The 23,779-nt window shown below is 33.7% G+C and overlaps 1 protein-coding gene across 1 annotated transcript in view; it reads right to left on the reverse strand.

Moving 5' to 3' along the window:
* The window catches only part of Antp (homeotic protein antennapedia), a 345,732-nt gene that overhangs the window by 143,900 nt on the left and 178,053 nt on the right, over positions 1-23,779 (reverse strand). The window lies entirely within an intron of this gene.

Consider the following 23,779-nt stretch of genomic DNA (forward strand, 5'->3'; position numbering starts at 1 on the left):
GCGGATAAAGGAAATAAAGGATCAATTTCAATAACGAATTTTGTTAATTTTATTTTACTTTAATTTAATCAAATGCAATTAAAATTATTTAAATTTAATTCAGTTAGAATTTAACTCTAATACAATTTAATTAGTATAATGCAATTTAAAAATCCATTTTTTTTATTTAATTTAATTTAAAATAAATAATAAAATGGCCAAGCATTTCTTTTATGAAATAGTTTAAGTTAGTTTTTTAGTGCCTAAATTTCAAAGCCATCAGTGTAATTATAAGAATAAATGAAGTAATTATAGCAACATTTTCAAAACATTTGTTTAATGTCATAGTCAACAAGTCTAATTATCTGAAAATTCTTTCATCCAACCATTGTGCAAAAATTCTTCATATCTCTCAGATAATCATTGCAGCATTGATCCAAAAGCAAAAAAAAAAAAAACAAAACATTGACATATCTGTGTTCATTGGGATTATTAACTCCAAATCAAATCACTAACAATTGCTTCTGAGCGGTTGTTGTTGCGCCAATGCAATTACTTTCATAATAATAAATTTCGAAACTTGTTAAGATCATTGATCTGAACAAACAACAGTAATAACAACTTCATCAATTGACCAGCCGCGCACCGGCTCAAGTGACACGCCAAAGCTGGGGACAGAATTACAAGACGTCAAAAAATTTAAGGCAACAAAAACACAAAAGCAAACAGAACGTCAGCTAAGGTGGACCCTGAGTACATCACCTGACGATGCCGACACATGAACATTCCGTCTGTCTGTATGTATGTCTGTCTTCTTATGAGAGTACATAACTTACAAGATGCCATGTTGCTGCCTCAAATGTTGTTGCTGCCAACTGCCAACCATAAGTTGCAACTTGGTCAACAACATCTCAAAACAACTTAATTTTGAAAAGAAAATCTTCGTACGAAAAAAAAAAACTCATAAGAGCGAGAAAAAAATACACACGCATGTGCAGCACTAAACCAAAAAAAAAACATTGCCAAGCAAACAAACAGTCAAATTGTAAATCCTACAACATAACAACAGACCAGCAATTCCAGCAAACAATTGTTGTAGATGTTGTCATCATTGTCGTGAAAACGTGTGTTACAGTCAGTCACCATACGCCAGACGGAGATAAACCATACTACAATCTGCACCCACCCCCCCTCGCTCTGGCTTGACCAAGATCCGTGGATGGTCAAGAGACCGTGGCGGAACTATCAACAAGAGCTTACCGAATAAATACTCCAAAAATTAACAACAACAAGAATTCATTGCACAAACATAAACGCTGTAGTAGTACGTGCAATTGCAGGTACTCTTTGTGTGACTAACTGTGAGTTGTGGGTAACACAGAAGTTCGTTTTAATCCCAAATCCCCAGTCCGAGAAATACCAAGCAGCATTCTTTTTTGTGAAAAAGTCATGGTGGATTGGTGGCAGTGGTGTCTGCTGCGCCAGCTCTTTATGGGGGCCATGAATAATACGTGCAAATATTATTTTTGTCAACTTTTAATGAAACGATGCCATGTCGTGCTAAGAAGAAAAACCCACAATTGTAAGTAAAAGAAATAAATGACCAAAGTGTAAGTGGTGTTTGGCTGGTAACATTTGCGCATGCGCATAAGCTGCCGCATAGTCTTAGTCATTGATTTGATAATGCGTAATGTTAGTAATCAATTTAGTTATACGATGCTTCACCACTATGGTATCACAATGGACTGAATAGTTTAAGTGAGCCTGATACATCGGGCTGCCACCTTAACTAACCTAACCTATACGCTGCTTCGTTTTTAAATTCTCGTTTCATTAAACCATTTCCAAAGGAAACTTCACTTGAGCACTATGAGATCAGAATAAAAACATAACGGCAGCCAAGATGAGTGTCCCATGGAGGGGTTTATACTGAATTTATAAATTGGACCAAGAGTTACAGTCTAAGAGTCGGCATGCTGACGGTTCCACAGACTGTGATGGCAGGTGGGGATTTTCCTAAGGCAACAGCAGTTCAAGGAGGTAATCCCTAGACTTTTTCCATTTTCACGAAATTTGTTAATTTCATGAACCTCAATGAGGCCAAGGTGCAATGTTTGATCAGCATGAATATGTCCCTATCACCAATACAACGAGAGTTCTATAAGGAAAGTACTTCTCCGCACTGAAAAAAAAATCGTAGTTAAACTAACGCTAAATTTAACTTATTTTTCTTGCAAAAAAAATATTTTTTAGTAAAATTTTTATTATTTTTTCGAAATTTTCCACAGCCCAATTACATTTTCCTTTTGTTAAGTATGCCTCAAATATTTTATGAACTAAACGTGGATATAAGTTCAATAGGAACTAAAGCAATATAAACATTTCGTATGATTCCCAAAAATAGTAAGAATGGACTACAGTATGGTTAAAATGGTCATGATTTGGCGCCAATGACTTTCTTCTTTACTTTTAGTCAATTTTTTTCTTCTATGAGAGGGTGTATTTTCGTGAATTGTAGTTAAAAGGTACAACAGAACATTAAATGCTCCTGGTTTTACGAACGCTTTGTGGAAATCTCAAAATGTGGAGTAGAATTTAGTTAAATTTTTGCACGTGGTAGTTCATTGCTATAGAACAATTTACTTTTTTTTTTAGGTGTGCAGCATTACCAGGAGTTAAGTTGTAGGCATGGACGAGATACGAACGTAAGTGCTGAACATCTTAATAACCCAGCAAAAAAATGCATCCCCAAAAAAGTAGTGAAAACGTTTTTTTTTGATCCGGAAATTGTGCAAAATTGGCGCAGAAGCGATGAATTCATCATGGGCTTGTTGTAGGACGGATGTCCACTATTTCAACAGTCGTTGCACTGAATTTGGTTCACTTCTTAACCCTTTCACTACCGATGTCCACTTAGAAGGACCGATGTCCACTTAGAAGGACATTCGAAAAAGACACCAAATTCTATTTTCCCACTTAGTTTCGATTTATTTCTCAATGTTATTTTAAAGTAGAGACTTTAATCTAAATAAACTATAAATATTGTCCATATTGGTGAGGTCTAAAATACATTTTTATAAACTTCTTTAACAATAAACGAAAAATAACAAAATTTGAGACATTTTTTTACAGTATGTTTCTAGTAAATGGACATTTATACAAAAACTATAGCTGATGCTTTTACGGGTTCTTTTTATATTTTTTCTCACACTTTTAAAGATATTATAGGCAAAATAGCGCTATTTTTCGTAAAGCCATTTGGTCACAATTCATGAATCAAATTTTCAGAACAAGCTCATATAGCTCTCGAAATAATTGAGGTAGGTTTCCAAAATGACAATTTTCGTTCTACCTGCTGTTAGTACAAGTAAAAACAGAAGAAAAATAAAAGTTTTTATCATTAGATTTATTTCGGTAGTGAAAGGATTAAGGTGCGATACTAATTCAGTGTCTTGGATGTCACTTAAAAAAAGTGATATTTGCAAAATAAATATTTTTTTATGATTTTTAATGCAATATAACGCTTGTCTGAAACGTTTTACCTCAACTATTTTCAAAAATTGGAAGTTCTTTTAGAATTGATTTAGATTTTTTTCGACAAAATTTAAATAATTTTCAATAATGCTTATTCCTGTTTTTAACCTATTTGAAACAAAAAATGTTAAAATTACTCATTAAAAATGCGAAAAAACGATTTTTAAAAAAATTGAATTAAAATAACTTCGATGTAGTTAAAATAAATAACATCTTTGGGTGGACATTTTTGGAAGTGTTTTTAAAGTTGCGTCTTTGCAGAGAAAAGATTCAGTGTCATTTATGCGAACTGCGGACGATTTGCAATAGCTTCGATATTTTCCACGAAAATATTGCATTTGTCCTTGCTGGAAATGGTGTATAAACCTGTTAAACTGCCACCATAATAAAGTGAGGATTTTTCATTATTCAATTTTGTTTGTCGGCATTTGTGGTAGCTGCCAATTTTATGAAATAAATGACACATTTTTGTTGTGTTGTCAAAAGAGCAACAAAAAAAAACTGGATTTGTAGATTAACGTGCTTATTTTATGTAATTTCTTACACCCACTGTTTTGTATTCATATATAAGATAGTTAATAAATTGTTCAATTATGGCAATTATTTATTAAAATTCTATCGTGTTCTTCCCACATGATTGGCATATACAAATCCAAGACTAGAGATAATAGTTTCTAATCTTGAGAAATAAATAATGTGAGAATTCAGGAATTATAAAGTTAAGGAAACAAGTATTCGAACATGTGAGATATCATATGAAACTTTCCATGTATACATTAAAGGATGATTCATTGAAGTACTGAATCATCCTTTAATGTATACACTATGAAATTCCACGAAAACAATTCGATTACCCAAATTAAATACCAATTCTCCTATTTGTATTTCCTTTTTGCTTAGGACCTTTTTTCCATAATTCCCATAATTGACCCTTAAAAGACTTTTGACATTTATTTAAAAGAAAAGAATAAAGCAGGCTATAATCATAGTAATCTTAAGTTTCCAATGAATAAATTTCGCATATCCGTTTTTCTCTATCTCTTCAAAGAAAAACATTCGCCACCATCCCAGCCAAAGTCCCTCACAGTAATCCATGGCAGACATAAGCCAATCAAATGAAATCCATACATTCTCCTATGGTCAGTCAAAAGTATTCTGTTCGTTGTTTTTTAGTTTTTATTTGAGAGTTTTTTTTCTTGGCTCAGCTTGTGGTAATTTTGTGGGCGTTTTTTTACTTATATTAGGTCAAGAACGTGCTTTGAATAAACTGAATTAGTTTGAAGTTATTGTTACTCTAGTATTTGCTATTCGATTTCATAATACTGCTGGTCAGCCATCTAGTAAGCCATGAACTAAAATGTGCTCCCCCTGTGATTTTGGTTCTCTTAGAAAGGTTTTGGGTTTGAAATGTTTGCCAAATACCGCCAATCGAGAAAAAGGAATATAGCAAAAAAAAAAACAAAAACATTCACATCATTGAGCAGGGTAGTAGGTTCATTCCTGTCAAATTGGTCATTTTGGAATGTCTGCAAATTGTTATTGGCGCTGACATATTCGGGGCGACGTTAGATATGGGACCATGAGGTCTCAATATAATCGCAGACCGAATATGTGGGGTTCATCCAACGGTTCGTATTTTTGTTGAATACTCGATTGCATGTTACATATTCAGTACTCTTCTTTTTCTTTTGTAGAATCAACTGTGGGTATGTTCAGTGCAGTGTGATGTTGGTAACAATTGAACAGATTTTGAATGATATTATAAATCGTAGCCATATCCGAAAGAAATAAGGAGACAGGTTACTTGCTTAGTTACTATGAAGCAAAAACAATGGAAGATGAAGATGGGAAATTGGCAGCATTATTATTTACACAAAATTTAACATCATTTGTGAGTTTTTAACAAAAAACAATTGTAAATTAAAAATGAACTAACGTGTATGTATCGAACATCGTAACTGAACTGTTTGGTATGACGCTGGCTAATTTCCCATATTGTATTGTATGTTCAATGTTGTCTTTATTGTACCAGGGCGGTTCAGAAACTTCTTAGCCTATCAAGGAAAGAGAACAGTTAGTTTTTCAAAAATATTTTTCAGTATAATCTCCTGAAACTTCAATACACTGAGTCCAACGCTTTTCTAGAAATTCTATCCCTTGATTAAAATAGCTTTCCTCAAAATCTTCAAAATAGTTGTTTGCAACTGTAATTCTTCATTTGAGGCAAAACGCTTGCCAGCAAGGAATTTTTTTAGATGTGGGAACAAGTAAAAGTCACTGGGAGCTAAATCAGGAGAATAAGGTGGGTGGTCAAGCAACTCGTACTTTAATTCGTTGATTCTAGCCATTGTTAAAACACTCTTGTGCGCTGGTGCGTTGTCTTGACGAAAAATTATTTTTTTGTGTTGCAAGCCAGGACGTTTTTCTCGAATTTGTACATTTAATTGATCCAAAAGTTTGCAATAGTACTCTGAATGTATTGTTTTACCCTTTTGCAGATAGTCAATCAATAAAACACCTTTGAAGTCCCAAAAAACCGTTGCCATAACCTTATCAGCCGATTGAATTGTTTTTGCCTTCTTTGGGGCACTTCCTCCAGCTTCAGTCCATTGTTTGGATTGTTCTTTTTTCTCTGCAGTATGGTGGTGGATCCATGTCTCATCAACAGTTATGAAACGACGCTTAAAATCCATTGTATTTCGCTTAAAACAATTCAAACAAGCTTGGGAAATGTTCATTCTTATGCGTTTTTGATCGGCTGTTAACAAATGCGGCACCCATCTTGCAGAAAGCTTTTTCATCTGTAGTTCTTCATGAAAAAATTAAATGGACTCGATCATTTGAGATGCCCATGGTATTTGCAATTTCACGCACTTTTATTCGTCGATCATTTAATAACATAGTATGCACTTTGGCTACAATTTCTGTTGTTGTTGCAGTTTTTGGACGTCCACTACGTGGTTCATCTTCGAATGCTTGTACGACCACGTTTAAATTCAGCAACCAAATTTTTTACTGTTGCATATGAAGGAGCACTTTCACCTAACACATTCACCATATCATTATGAATTTCTTGTCCCGATAAACCTTTTTTATGTAAATATTTAATGACAGCACGCATTTCAAATTTTTCCATTGTAAAAAAATTGCGGATGCGTCTTTTTTGAACACCCGTTTCTATATATGAAGGAGTTGCCAGAACGAAACAAAATTTAACATGTGTTCATAACAGAGATGGAAGTTTCCAAAACACTTAACTTTTTTCTGTATATACAGCGCTTTTTGTGTTAGGCTAAGAAGTTTCTGAACTGCCCTCGTAGTTTTGCATTATTTTTCTAAAAGTCGTCGAACTAAACTAATTATTGGCACAATAAACTTCTGTGTTGACAGCCAGCTATACATACAAGGAACGCCTCAGGAATCTGATTTCCAGAAGTTTATTTGCGTTAACTTCTGGGAACCTGTTTCCTGAGACGTTCTTGTCTTTATTTTTGGTGTGGAGTATGTTCAATGTTTCTCTTTACTTTACAATATTAGCTTTTTGCGGTAATAATCACGCTTATAAAAAATGCAAATAAGTAGCAATTTTATTAAAGAGAGATAAGGTATGTTCAATTGGAGTTCCCGTTATGAATTGTTTAAATTAGTTTATTACTGAAAAAATCATGTTATGTCTCCGTAGGTAAGATGTTGTTACAAAAACTTGCCAAAATGATGATAGATGTAGATCAATCCACATAAATATATTTTAGAACATGTTCAGTAGCTCCATATTATCACACACTCACACAGCCTTTATTTAAATTTAATTACAATAAAGCATATCAGACTTTAAATTTTTCGACTACTTTAAATGGGATATGTTCAGTGTTGTCCTACTTGACGCAATAACCTAATGTGGTGGCAGTCATCTGTACGTATAGAGGACCGTCTTAGGAAGCTAAATTCCATGAGTCAACGCAAATAAGCATTCTTGTTTCTATATTTGGTGGAGAGTACATTCGGTTTTCCAAAGTCTTACAACTAAAACTCTACCGATACCAGGAAAATGCGAATTATTATCCCTTACAAATATTTTTATATCAAAGAGAGCTACTCTCACACAAATACCCTACGGCATATTTTCTGTATCGAAAAAGTGGGCCAATCAATTCGTTGCAATCCAAAATTGAAGCAATTACTCCACTTGTTTGTGGCCTGTTTAGATTATTAGCTATATTTGTATGCGGTCAACAAATGCATTGCCCCGTCATCAATGTCGCTATCGCCATCACCAGAAATGTTGCTGATGACGACAATGATGATGATGATGATGATGTTGGTGCTATAGTTTTTTTTTTTTTTTATTATTTGCCCATTGTAGCCGTCTTATGGCCCAATATATGCAAGTTTAAAACATAAATCAATGTCAGCCATAATCATTTAAAATCAATCAAAATACGAACGCTTTGGCTAAAACTAAAAATTGCTTTGCTCTTGGCTTAACTATTGTGGATGGTGTCCGTGCGTTCATACGTTTCGTCTGTCCAGCCAACAATCCATACATTTCGCTAAACGCCCTCTTTCTCGCGCCCTCTATTTACCTCCTATTTTTTCTGTTTTTTTGAGAATTGCTATGTATATGTCCGCCTAAAAGGCTTAATGTCTGTCCTTGCAATCGCTACGTTTGTCCATCCATCTCTCGTATGCTTCATATGAGCTCTATTGGTGGCTTAGTTGAATCAATCCGTTGTATTTGAAGTATAGTTTTTTATCTGTATGACTCCATCCAAATTGGTTTAGAAGTGTGTATCGCCTGGTCGTATGTCCGCCTTACTATCTCTCGTCTAAGATCTGTACTAGGTTTTTGTGCTGGATTTTTTTTGGTTTTTTGCGTTTTGAATCTTGTGATGGTCAGTTGGTCTAGTTCGTCCTGCCTAGCAATCCCTCTCAAGCCTTGTGGCCTTTTCCTCGACTTTAAGCTTACCTGTCAAGTGGTGTGTTCGCTGCTTTAGAAAAGTGCTCTAACTATGCTCTAGTTGGGTGTTTTTTTTCGAGCCTTGTGCCCATTAGAGCTGCCTCCCGAAAAAGAAACGCACCAAAAGGCGCTTTTGACTAACGCATGACTATCTAATTTTTGCAGTATATTAACATATCGATTCCTGATTTTTTCCCTCAACTCCATATAGGTACCCTGGCTGCTTCTATGTGTGTCTGTGTTGTGTGTATGTGTCTTAAATTGTTAGGCCTGTATTTGAAATGATTTCGTACGTGTCCGTGTCATGCGTCTAATGCCTGGCATAAAGTGACTGACTGAGTAAGTGAATGACTTGAATGGATCGAATTGTAATGTTTGGTGTCCACAACACCCAAAGTCAATTGGACAGGGTGAAGCCAAAATAAAGGTGTTTGAAACACAAATGGAAATTAAATTTAGAAAGAATCGTTAAACCAATATTCTACAGCATCAAAAACGAGACAAATCTCGATAATAAAGAACATACAACTAGCGTGATTTATGATATTCTCCATTATGATGTTAATGAAAGCCGACTGATACTAATTATTATATGGTAGGCATGTACATAGTTTTCACTTGCACACATTAAAAGTTGGCACTTATCTGAAAATAACTTTGTTTGGAAAATCAATTCCAGTTATTTCTTTTTCCATATCAATTCGTTTTCACATTGCATAGCCTTTAAATCTTAACATTTGAAAGCCTTTAAAGGTGTAAATTACACTATGTCTATTTTAAGTATATACAGATGTGTAGTTATTGTTAGTTATTTGTTTTTAATAATTTGTATTTATTTTATTACTTATATAGGTTTGTTTTCAAAATATAATCCAACGTAAAATTTGCACTAAATCAAATACTGAATTGCACACACTTGAAGGTATTACATTTTTGTAAAGGAATATCTCTAACGACTTTTAGAAACATGAATATTTTACAAAATCAATTCATTGAAGATATCAGGTCACCAAGTTATAACATTGTATCTTAGGTTTTATAGCTTTTGAAATATATAATTTCATCTTATTTATATATATATATATATATATATATATATATATATATATATATATATATATATATATATATATATATATATATATATATATATATATATATATCATGCCATCTTATTTATAACAACATAGAAATTTTTTTCTAAGAATTAATTTATAAGTAATACTTTCGTTAAGCCCTATTTGATGTTAAATTAATAGGTTTCTATATGTCACTTAGACTATTCAGTCCATTGTGATACCACAGTGGTGAACTTCTCTCTTATCACCGAGTGCTGCCCGATTCCATGTTAAGCTCAATGACAAGGGACCTCCTTTTTTTGGCGAGTCCAAACGGCGTTCCACATTCCAGTGAAAACACTTAGAGAAGCTTTGAAACCCTCAGAAATGTCACCAGCATTACTGAGGTGGGATAATCCACCGCTGAAAAACTTTTTGGTGTTCGGTCGTAGCAGGAATCGAACCCACGACCTTGTGTATGCAAGGCGGGCATGCTAACCATTGCACCACGGTGGCTCCCCAGAGTAAGTAATTTTTCAGCGGTGGATTATCCCACCTCAGTAATGCTGGTGACATTTCTGAGGGTTTCAAAGCTTCTCTAAGTGGTTTCACTGGAATGTGGAACGCCGTTCGGACTCGGCTATAAAAAGGAGGTCCCTTGTCATTGAGCTTAACGTGGAATCGGGCAGCACTCAGCGATAAGAGAGAAGTTCACCACTGTGGTATCACAATGGACTGAATAGTCTAAGTGAGCCTGATACATCGGGCTGCCACATAACCTAACCTAACCTAACCATATATAATCTGAACCGATTTTGACTAAATTTGACATGTATAGTTAGAATAATAATTCTGCTATCTATGCGAAATTTCACGTAAATGGGAGTATAACTTTGGCCCCCTGGTCATATGAGTGCAAATCGGACGGAAGATATATATGGGAGCCATATCTCAATCTGAACCGATTTCAACCAAATTTGGCACAATTACCGATATTACTAAACATACTCCTTGTGCGAAATTTGAAGCAAATCACGGAAAAACCCTGGATTTTGAGGCCATATAAGTTCAAATCGGACGAAAGATATATATGGGAGCTATATCTAAATATTAATCGATTTTGACCATATTTGGCACATACAATAGTATCGTTAAAAGTACTGCTTGTGCAAAATTTGAAGTAAATCAGGGCAAAACTCTGGCTTTTGAGACCATATAAGTCCAAATCGGGCGAAAGATATATATGTGAGCTATATCTAAATCTGAACCGATTTTAACAAAATTTGACACACTTAACGATACTGTTAAACGTACCCCTTGTGCAAAATTTGAAGCAAATCACGGCAAAACTCTGGCTTTTGTGGCCATATAAGTTCAAATCGGACGAAAGATATATATGGGAGCTATATCTAAATTTGAACCGATTTCAATCAATTTTACCAAGCATTGGTAGAATGTCAGTTCTACCCTCTGTGCAAAATTTCACGAAGATCGGTAGTAAACTTTGGCCTCTGTGGTCATATGAGTCTAAATCGGACGAAATATATATATGGGAGCTATATCTAAATCTGAACCGATTTGGCTTATTTTGTGCATGATTTTCGAGATTCATAAAATATTTGGATGTACGGTATTTTAAGAAAATCGGTTGATAAACACGCTAACTATGACCAAATCGGGGATAAATATATATGGCAGCTGTATCTAAATCTGAACCGACAACCGAACAAAACCAATAGCGACTGTCTCTGTCCCAAGAAACGGCCCTGTGCCAAATTTGAGGACGATCGGACTTAAATTGCGAGCTGTACTTTGTGCACAAAATTACATATACAGACAGGCGGACGGACGGACAGATAGACAGACAGACAGACGGACATCGCTAAATCGACTCAGAATTTAATTCTAAGCCGATCGGTATACTAAAAGATGGGTCTATGACCACTATTTCTTGGCGTTACATACAAATGCACAAACTTATTATACCCTGTACCACAGTAGTGGTGAAGGGTATAAATACTCTTTGGGGGTGGAGCATTTGAGGAGCAGTCGCGCTCATCATTTACATGAAATAATCTTCAAACCGTACTATCAATTCAAATAAGGATAACATGCCTTGTTCTGAATTTTATGTGTGTGTGTGTGTGTGTTTTTTTTTTTTTTTTTTTTTTTTGAAAAATCCTACCTATACCCAGCGGCGGAAATCGCTCTTCATAAGGCATTTATTTGCAGACACAAGGCATTGACTTCCCATTACATATTCATTGATTTTTTACACAGGGTGTCATAGCCGACCTAGGGCTCCGAATTCAACTTACAGCATAAGGGCTATTATTTTAAGGTCATTATTTTAAGGCCTTTTAGGAATTGCCTATTTAATGCCTTTTTATGAAGGCTGTTTAAAAGCCTTGTTTACATACCTTATATAGGACCTACTCCAAATTTCATATATAAATAAGAAACCCAAAATTCTTTTAATTTTTTCTTTTTATTTTATTTTGTACTATATAAAATTGTACTATAAAAATAAAGGTGATTTATTTCATATTTCTTCATAGGAACTGATTTCGTATTGGACGTCTGATTGAACAGAACATTGGCTTTCTTGGTAGAAGTTGCCGCTAAATAAATAAGTAAAATTATTATAAAATTATTATTGTAATGTAATTCAATATAGTATAATATTCGTCAAAAATATATACTTACTGCATTATTAGGAGTTCTTTAAAATGTGTCTTTAAACACATCTTCCAGATAAGCCATGTCAAAAGGCCTCGACAAGTATGCTATGAGAAAAGGGATAGCGATTCTTTTGTTTTCGCCAAGACACATGTCGGACGAATATTTTCAATGTTCAGTACTTAAAACATAAGTTCATGGAAAGATTCAAACTAACTCTCAATAAAATGAACCCCGTACTGAAAATTTTAATGGGATATCTTTTTCCCACAACTTAGGACAAGATCATCTCTCAAGTGATATATTTTAATCTTGCTATAAACTTATCTTATGTCCCTTTAACAAAATAGAGAATAAACATATTTGTATTTTATAAAGGTATCAAGACCAGAAAAAGTTTCCGACTTTTTAATCAAGTTTTTTGTTACACCCTGTTAGTTAGTTTTTTTTACTCCATGATGTATTTCAAAATTCTTGATGAAGGTAAAATAGCAATGACGAAGTTGACGTAACAAAACACCAGCCGTTGGGAAAAAATTATAAAAATTTGCAAATAGAACATGGCATTACCACCGGGTTTGTTATCGTCGGTCGTTATTATATATTTTTTTGTTGCCTTGATCCTTTTTCATGTGTTTCCAACCATCAGAATAGTTGATAGGTTTTGAGTAGTAGCATTAGTCATGTTGTTCGAGCAATTTTGTTTCAGTTTGATTGCAACAGCAAGCCCAAGTAATCCATTATAGCTAGCAACATGCAAAAGTTGCTAATGCTGTTAATAACGATTTGCTAACGGGTTGCTAATAATAGTGAGATTTTGTTTTTGAAAAGGAACAATCTTGTGGCTTTTTTATTGACGTATTACAAATCATTGATTGTTATGATTCGAAATTTGTTTGACACAATTATTTTTTTTTTATAAAATAAGAGTGATATCTCAAGGTTTGCAACATTTATCTTGAAATCATATACATATATAATTTGATAATATGGTAGTATGATAAATATAGTTTTTTTAGAAGAGGATTGTAAATACAAAGCAGCACTGAGAGATTTTTTGATTTATTTTTTTTTTCAGTAAATTCAAATCATTGAAGTTTTCATCTCTTCGCTTAAGAAGTGTGTCTTTGATGTAACGCATTTTTCTTTAAATTATCTTAGATATTTAATCTTTGGTTTGAAGGTAAAAGAGCTTTAAATGTAGATCAAAGTCATATTTTGAGGATTTTCTATCTTTGGTTTAAAGTTTTTTTATTTTGAAATTACGAAAACAAAAAACCAGCCTACATTGATATCAGGCTAACATAAAACACATCTTTTACTTAGAAGTATTTTTTATAATTTGTATTTTTAGACTGACGGTTATTTCTTAGTGAATAGCTTTGTCACTATTTATACTTTTTATGGGTGCACTAACGATTTAATCTAACAATTTCAAAAGATATATTGATAATTTATCATTACTGAGGATTATCATTAATTACACGTTTAATAATTTGTAATAACTCGTATTGAACACCCAGCATTCATTGCCCCACAATAACCTTTTCATATATGTATGTGACTCTAATTTTTACGACCTTATAATTGAATATAAAATCCCAATAAAATCCAAGTCAAGTACAACCATAAATTTCATATAACACTCAAGCAGACCCACACAAAGAAGCCAGAAATATAAAGCAACAGTTGAAATAAACACACAAAAAAATCCTACATAAATTTTACAACTTGTAACGAATAGCATCACCAAAAGCAGCAGCAGTAGTAGCAGTAGAAGTAACAACCACACCAACAGTGGTAAACGCCATCAGATTGGAGCCAAAGGAAGATAAATGTCGACAAAACCATTTGTTGTATTTAATTTTATGAGGTCATAAAATGTAATCATTTTGCAATTTACAAGCAAGTTCAAATACTTTGGGAAAAAAAGGACAATGAAAAAAAGTAAGAGTAGCATATCCTAAAAGAAGTAAGAGAGGATTTAGAAATTCATGGTATAGAATTTCCCGCTGCAGAACTTCATAAATTATTCCGTTTATGATAATTTAAATTATTTTGACGTTAAAATTCAACATCTGAAGAAAAACAAGTGTTCCTATAAAATTTCTAAACAAAGTGGTAATGACCATATTCAGGCCTGCATTTAATCATACTTTTCATAATGCAAGGCAATTTGGCGCCTAATTTCCTATAAAGAGGAACAAACGCATTATTAACACTGGGCGATAAAATTTAATAACACAATGGGCTAATGCGAGGAAACTAAAACAAATGTCATATAAATGATTATATTTTGCCTATATTGTGATGATATTTAATTTTTTGGTTAAAACCGGATCTAATTTAACATTAAGCTGGGCGTATATGTAAGTAATATGTTTTTGAAATTTAAAAAAATAATCTGTGTTATCCATATCAATTAAACGGAATGTACAGGCGAGTCTATATTCAAAACAAGTAAGGAAAGTCTAAAGTCGGGCGGGGCCGACAATATTATACCCTCCACCACTTTGTAGATCTAACTTTTCGATACCATAACATATCACATCAAATGTGTTGGGGGCTATATATAAAGGTTTCTCCCAAGTACATACATTTAAATATCTGGACAGAATTTGATAGACTTCTACAAAATCTATAGACTCAAAATTTAAGTCGGCTAATGCACTAGGGTGGAACACAATGTTAGTAAAAAACTATGGGAAACATTTAAATCTAAAGCAATTTTAAGGAAACTTCGCAAAAGTTTTTTTATGATTTATCTCTCGATATATATGTATTAGAAGTTTAGGGAAATTACAACTTTTCGACTAAGCAGTGGCGATTTTACAAGGAAAATGTTGGTATTTTACCATTTTTGTCGAAATCAGAAAAGCATATATATGGGAGATATATGTAAATCTGAACCGATTGCAATAAAATTTGGCACACTTGACTGTACTACTAATTGTACTCCTAGTGCAAAATTTCAACCAACTTGGGGTAAAAAGTTTTACTTAATTCGTACTTCTCACGAAATAGTACAATATTTCTTTAAATTTGCAAATTTTACTACAAATTCGTCCATCATGAACTTCGTATGTCACTAAAGACATTCTTGCAATTTTGAATTCCAATTTTTTCTTTGAAACTACAAAATTTTCTTTAACAAGTGGAAAAAATAAATATGTCTAATAAATATTCTTGAATTTGTCGAAAAATATTTACTTATTTTTGTGATATCGGCGTGATGTCAGCGTTTGTAATACTGATTAGTTAAAATTTTCTAAAAATATTAAAAATTTTCTAAAATTAACTAAATGTTTTCTTCCTGGTGGGTTCACTGTTTTTTCAGTGTGGCTTCTATATCTAAATCTGAACCGATTTCTTCCAAAATCAATTTATTCTGAGCCAAAACACATACTTGTGTCAAATTTGAAGTCGATTGGACTAAAACTGCGACCTAGACTTTGATTACAAAAATGTGTTCACGGACATGGCTATGTCGACTCAGGAGCCCACCCTGTGCATTTTTGCCAAGGACACCATGTGTCTATCTCGTCTCCTTCTGGGTGTTGCAAACATATGCACTAACTTATAATACCCTGTTCCACAGTGTGGCACAGGGTATAAATACTACACACCACGTGAAGGAAAATGTTGATAGTATGTGACCATTTTTATACCCGATTCGGTTGAAATTTGGTATGTGGTGTTAGTATATGGCCTCTAACAACCATGCAAAAATTGGTCCATACCGGTCTTAATTATATATAACCCCAATTTAAACCGATCCCCAGATTTGAGGTGAAAAATTCATCCGATCCGGTTGAAATTTGGTACATTGCGCTAGTATGTGGCCGCTAACAACCATGCCAAAATCGATCCATATCGGTCTATAGTTATATGTATCCGATCCCCAAAAATAATCTACCAATAAGTTTATTTCTACAGAAAATTTTGTCAAAATTTTATTGCTATAGAAAATTTTGTCAAAATTTTATTTCTATAGAAAATTTTGTGAAAATTTTATTTCTATAGATAATTTTGTCAAAATTGTATTTCTATTTTTCTTTTTAAAATTAGATCTTGAGAAGGTATTTTAATTACTAACTCGCACACATAAAAAAGATATGTGTCTCTGAAGTTGAAATCCATTATTGTCTTCTCCATATCAATTAAAACGAAGCTCCATAAGATCCTGTATAACATGAGATTTTCAGGAAGAACGATAATTATTTAGTCGGACATATTAAAGACACGAGACTTATCGTATATAAATACGATTTTATAACTGAAATGAATATTGTCTTTTCTACATCAATTAGACTGAATTCCGGCGAATTCAGAAACAGTGAACAAAATTTGAAAAAAAAAAACTTGACTTATTAATAAGCTAAAAATAATTTTATAATATTTGAATCTATTTTGCAAATATGAACGAAGATCATAGACAATATACAAAGTTACGCACATAAACGACATGAGCTTATGTATAAACAAATATGTATTATATATTGGAACCAAGTATCATCTTTTCCATATCAATTAATCTGAAGGTTCAGGTGCGCCCAAAATGGTAATGGAAAATATGGATACTATTTGGAATATTATATTTAATATACTATGCAAAGTTTACAATAATGTAAATCAACTTTGAGAAATATCATATGAAGGAAACTGTAGACAGTATTTGTAACAAAATTTCATCTTTGATATAACATAAATAATTTTGTTTGTATAAGTAATTAAAATTGATTAAAACGAAATCCTGAGGAAGGATGTTAATTATTCAGTCGCACACATAGAAGATATGAAACTCATCTTATATAAATACTACGTTGAATTTGAAATCAAGTATTTCCTTTTCTATATCAATTAAACTGAAATTTATAATATTTGTATCTTTTCTGGAAAGTGATGTCTTGATGAGAGGTCAACGACAATAAACTAAGTTGCACACATAAAAAAGACAAGTGTATGTGTAAATATCTATCTTCTTGAAATTGAAACCAAGAGGATATTAAATTTTGCATACTATACAGCTGAAATAATTGAAATATAAAACTGATTATACTAAATTTTCAGACGAATAATGAAGTGTATAATTTTAGAGTTTAAATTTTATCAAGTTCATACCGATTTTCAGCCAAACTATCTGAGAGATTGAACCGGTATTGCAATTTTTGTCTTAAGGCCCGTATTGTATTTTACTATATTGTATCTACATTATGTCAAGATTTAATAGGAATGTGGTTGTTTACTTCTACTTTTCATCTTATTTAAAAATGGTAACCACCAAAATAAAAAGATTTTCTATACGAAAAACGAATATAGTACCGGCCTTTATGCGGATACCGGAGAATCTTGTATGCGCTCCCCAATAGTTTACTATTTCAGAAGTAATTCCGGTAATTAAAAAAAAAAAACTACTTTTAAAATTACAATATCCTCCTCAATTTTGTCCTCCAGTGTATAAACTTGTTTATTTAAAGTAAACATTTTCCCATATTATTTATGCACTTTTTCGGGAAGACGCCACTTATATTTATTTTTGTTGTTTTCAATTCTGTTTTGTCCATAGACTCCACTAAATATTGGCTTCTCTTATTCTTCGCAATGGATTCATACAAATGTGTAGAAAAGATCTTCAATTATGATCATAAATCAATCGTCACCATTCGTTTTATTGTTGGGTATTTTTGTGTTCTCCCCATTTATGTGGTGCCCTAGAATTTTTGGGTTAATTTTTGTGTGTTTGAAAATTTAATATGCATGTTGAGTTTTAATAATTCTCATAATTATATTTCATGTTTGAAAAAATGGTGTATAACACTATATTAAAAGGTTTCGTTTGGCTATAGGCGGTGTCTTTTAGTTTTTTTTTTGTTTTGAGTTTACCTGGAATTGGGAAGTTTGAATGGGGAAAAGAGGAAGTGAGGTAGGTTTTATAAACAAAAAACTGATATTTAAGGGTATATCCAGCATGGAGTATTCATTCTAATAAATGCAAACCAATTAACTATATCATGGGTTTTGAATAATTTTCATAGGAAATTTGCGAGAGGGGTTTGTAATACTAAAGAAAATACAGATTCAAAGTTTTTGTTGTCCTGTTATAATTTTTGACTTAATATTTTATAAATTATTCTATTTTATGATTTATGTAAACAATTTTCAAACTTTTAAGTATTGGATCAAATCCTGTTTATTCTGTTACAATATTTTCTAAGAATAAGATATATAAAAATTTAAATTTACTGCGAAATTATGATGAATCCTTAGGGAATGAAATTTTTGGAAGAACTGCTTCACGAACAGAACTCCACAGAGGAGATGATTTCCCAATCTACAAATTTTAATTAAATTAAATCATTTTCAGTTCGTATATGCATGCCTCCAAATATATTTCCCTTTCCTTCTCTCTTTGCAGTTTTTTTCTATTTTTTTTTTCGTGAAAGCCAAATAGATTTGTACCATTAGTATGCTTTTGCAAAATATCACCCTTATTCATTTCCTTGATTATTATCAAATGATTTTTGCTACAAGCACAACCCTATTCCTGTAATCCTTGCGAAAAATGTCAACAACGCGTTGGTATCTCCCTTTTCCGTTGTTTGCTTTTTCTATTGCAAGATTCCATTTACATTTTCCCAAAATGGAAATCCTGCAAAGGACATCATACTGTTGTGGTGAAGATTGAAATCACAATTCAATAACTCTTTTCATCATATGCCACACAGATACATAGCCACTAGAAATCTTATTTCCTTTCAAAAGGAATTGTCGTTTTAATCATGATTGGGAGCAATGATTTTTGAAACGCCACCATCGGCAAAAGTGTTCATCGGCAATGTTTGTCGTAGTGAAATGAATTTCTCAATGCCAGCTCGTGAACGAGTATGAATTTTTGCACAAACAAACAATGAAAGGAAAGACACTGAATTTTGGGCTTTTTGAAAGTTTGCGACATACAGTGGTTACAAAGTGAAACAAAAAACTTAGACAAAATTATTCGGAATAATAAATAAATTTCAGTATAGGTTAAGAAATAATTTTTATAATTTCCCATTACTTAAAAATCTGGCTGAAGGGAGGTCGCCAGTAATACACTGATCTGGCGCCGTGAAGCTAAGTACTTAACGGTTCACCCTCGTACTTTGGAGAAGTTGGGACCATATGGTTAAACATTTATAAACATTGAATGGTGGATGAGATTAGGTTAGAACTATCACAACGATGAAATATTCTGGGTGTAGCTTAGGTTCGGTCCCTGAAGCTCAATCGAAATTGATAGAGCAAACCTGTTATAAGTAATGGTTACTGCTGAGCATATACATTACTCAGATACCAAATAGTTCTATGTGTGCAGAATATAATATGAATGTTCTTCTATTTTACTTGATGAAAATTCCTCTTTTGAAACTCAGAGGGTGTGACAAAGTATTTATTACATGATCCTCTTAATTTGAAGAATGTATGATCATATCGGCGATACTCAGTACTTTTCGTGTTGGTTAAACACTTATATGGGAGTTAAGCTGTTGATGAGGTATTTGTTGGAGTTAGTTTAGCTTTATTGAAAAGATTGACTTTTTTCGGTGTACATTGGTTTCGAATCCTGAGCCTCAAACGAAATTGATAGAGACAATCTGTGAGAAAAGGTTGTTATTGCTGCCCTGGGACTTTTCATAAATAGTAAATTGTTGTATGTGTGCAGTTTAGGATGACTTATCTTAGATTTTAATTGATGTTAAAACTTAAATTATTTCCATCATAAAACTGGGTAAGTATTTCTGGTGAAAAACTCCTTACCAACAGCATCTATGCCATACCCACAGCAATACCATGCTTGATATATCTGTTGTCCAGTTGGGAACTTCAATACACACGCTCGCCTTGCTGATAGTAAGAGGAGCGTCATGAAAATAACCATTAGACTGTTAAGATGATCAGATAGTCAACCTGCAGTCAAATTCTTAGATTCCCTGGAGCTCAACTCGAAAATAAACATTTAAGCTGCCGAAAATCTATCATTGAGTTGGCTGAGCAAATAAAATTATGTTTTAATATGAGTGTCACCATATTAAACCATTGAACTGCAATGGGTATTGATAAACGAGACTTAGAACAACTTTTTTTTTTTCCAAAAAAAGGAACTGTAATATTTTCTTCCTGTCTCTGGGTTTTGTTCTCAAAATGTCGAATATAACCGCGGATATTCCTAATAGTGGATTGAGACTACTGCGGAAGTAATCACGAATCAATAAAAGACTAGTTCATTTTAGAAATACTTAGAGAATAATCAAAAATTATTTTTTTTCCAAACTATGTTTTACACTTTGCCATCCACAGTGCGTTGAAGGGGGTCTTATGTTCCACACCCAATAGAATGTGGATGATTACAACAGACAAAGGCGGAAATTTTTGTGACGTTGTGATTTCTGGCATGCTGCGAACGGTATGACAAGGCTGGCCCATAGTCCGCCATCATGGTATGAAAAACAAAACGCAATTGATGTGGTGCGATGTGGCATGGGATGGTTGGTTGGTGATTGGTATGCTAGGGTTTGTGTTAGTTTGCTTGAGTTCTCAGCTGTTCCTATGTACATATTATGTCCATCCATCCGAGTCAGCCTTGGTTGAAAGCAAACACCGCCATGCTTACGTCCTAGGAACGCACTACGGGTATTTTTCAATTTAACCTTTTGCATAAAAACAAGTGCATTGGATGTGAATATGTATGATCAAGGAGACATACGGACTTTATACCTTCTATAGCGGTATCCCCAAGCCCCCCATACAAAATAAGAGCAAGAGAGAGAGGGAGGGAAGTAAGAATTCATTTTCATATGACAAGAATGATAATACGTTACGAGTTAAGGGCCATTTCTTATTTGGAACGGTGTTCGGCATGAGTTTGGAGAGCTGAGACTGGCTAAATAGGAAACTGACACAGCTGGAGGGCAATATTATCAACAGTGATGAGGGCAGCACCTTCAGCACCAACAGTGTTGATGATGCCCGCAATCATGATGATGATGATGAGAACTATATATCCAGATAAGGGTGAAGAATACCAGAAAATGTCCGTCTTTTCCCCCTTCCCCCGCAAATTTCATTATTAAAGACTTGTTCGTTTTTTATTAAATCTCAAAAGTTAAACAACTTTTTGATTGTCTTAAGATTCTTTCAATATCTTCCCATACTTAAAGAGGATTTGCAAGTTTTTCGCATCGTTACTCTCTTATTGGATACTATTTTTTTGCATAGTGCTAAGAATATTTACTTTTTATTATGTGCTAAAGAGGATTGAAATTGTCATAACTGTAATTTCCGTTAATGCCTTCCAAAGTCAAACGTTGCGAACTGGCAACGGCAACAACATCGGAACACCCCGCCAGGATATCCGTTGAAAATATGCAAACTCCCGGTAGGGAGTTACTCTTGCCACCCAATAATTTCATATTGTTCGTTCGTTTATTCATTCATGAGATATTTCGCATGCACGCAGCCATCAGACACACGCGAAGTCATACAGACACAACATTGTATCCTTGTTTGACAATGAAATTGGGAGAGAGTAGAATTGGGATGAGATATTTAAAGGAGTGTATTCAACAAATGTTGGTTGATTTCTACTAAAGTCATTTGAAAAATCATAAATCTGGGTAAGTACTTGTGGTGAAAATCACCTTACCAAGAGCATTAATGACATACCCAAAGCAATAATATATGCTTGATATGTCTGTAAAATAAAGTGGAGAGAAGATATATACTCTTTAGTGATCATTCAGCCAACCTGCAGTAAAATCATTGGATTCCCTGGGGCTTAACTCGAAAAAGAAAAACGTTTAGACTGCCAAAAATATCTCATCGAGTTGGCTGAGCAATTCAATTTGGTTTTAATATGAGTGCCTTATTACAAAAACACACAATTGAACTGGAAATTAATTGAATTGCTAATGAACATTTACAGGTTGGCTGATAGTATACGAATATGACACAGATTCAAGCGTGATTGCTACATATTGGGCTGAAAGTGTACGACAAAACACCAGAACGTAACTGAAAAGTGAAGACCAGATTTGATCGAAATACATGCCGCATTGGTAGAAAACTTGCTCGTAAGATAAACAAGAATGGATGCAACACATTTTGAAAAATGATCTTGAACTAACGTGCAAGAGCCCACCGATGCACAAAAAAGAGTTTCTTCGCTTGCACGAAAGTGACCAGTTACCGTGTAATTTGGTTTTCTCCGATAAGAAGTCATTCTACATGATTGTAAACGAAAAAAATGATTGGGTTTACTTGCTAAAGGTATCAGTTGAAAATGTACACCTTCGATTGGCCAGCAGACCGTGGAGTCCAAATAAATACAGAATATTACACCCAGAGAAGGAATATAATCACCTCAGATATGTTTCAAGAGCAAAATGTTATTTTTGAACGGTGAACATGTTTGTCTCAAAAATGTTATTTTCTCGATAATTGTGTATATGATTTCGGCATCTATGTATATGTTTGCAGAGAAAAGAACATTTTAACGACAAAAATGTTCCATGTTCACCGTCCAAAAATAACATTTTGCTCTTAAAACATGTTGGGGTGATCATATTCCTTCTCTGCGTGTCCTAAAGGCAGTATGAAGCCCAGGGAGGTCAAACATGGATATTTCAACTCATGCACTCATCACACATCAAACAAGGGTGGTGTAAAAGGAGTTTCCTCGCTTTATTTCCACCGCACAATGGCCACCAAAATCTCCGGATCTCAATCAGTTAGACTTTTGCGTCTGAGGAGGAGTCACCGAGGAGCAATGGTTAGCATGCCCGCCTTGTATATAAAGGGTGGTAGTTTTAATCCCTGTTTCGAGATGGTTTATCCCCTCTCAGTAATACTGGTGACATTTTTGAGTATATCAAACTTCTCTAAAAGTGGTTTCACCATAATGTGAAACGCCGTTCAGACTCGGCTATAAGAAGGAAGTCCTATGTCAGTGAGCTTAACATAGCAGCACTCATTGTGGTATCACAAAGGACAGAAAAGTCCAAGTGAGCGTGAAATATCGGGGTGCCACTATACCAAACCTAACCTTGCACCAATGGCGTTTCAGAGAGTAAGCTTGGTACTAAAACATACCAAACTGCCGATCTCAAGACGGCACTTCGCCGCGAATAGGCCAAAATGACCCAAAGCGACATTCGTGCAGCTTGGGAATGTATCTGTCGGCCTTTTTAAGGTCATAATTCGTTCCAACGAAAGCAAATTCTATGTTATTTCCAACATTTTAGTTAAAAAAAAAAAATAATTTTAGCATTACATATCAGGCACGCTGTATATACACAAAATGATACAAAAACGAACAGCCTAAGGATTCTTATATTTGTCGAAGTTTCAGTTTGTTCAGGGGAGAATTATTTTATCTGCGAAGACGATCCTGATAATGTGATTGTGGTTCCATTTCCTCTCTCGATATTAAGGAATGGTGAGATTAGAACTAATAATTCTCTCGGAGATTTTGTTCAACAATTCAAAATTTTCCCTCCGAAATATACCCCAATGAGGTACACAAAATTTTTGTTCT

The sequence above is a fragment of the Haematobia irritans genome, chromosome 1, assembly GCF_050003625.1.
Source record: "Haematobia irritans isolate KBUSLIRL chromosome 1, ASM5000362v1, whole genome shotgun sequence".
Classification (NCBI taxonomy): Eukaryota; Metazoa; Arthropoda; class Insecta; order Diptera; family Muscidae; genus Haematobia; species Haematobia irritans.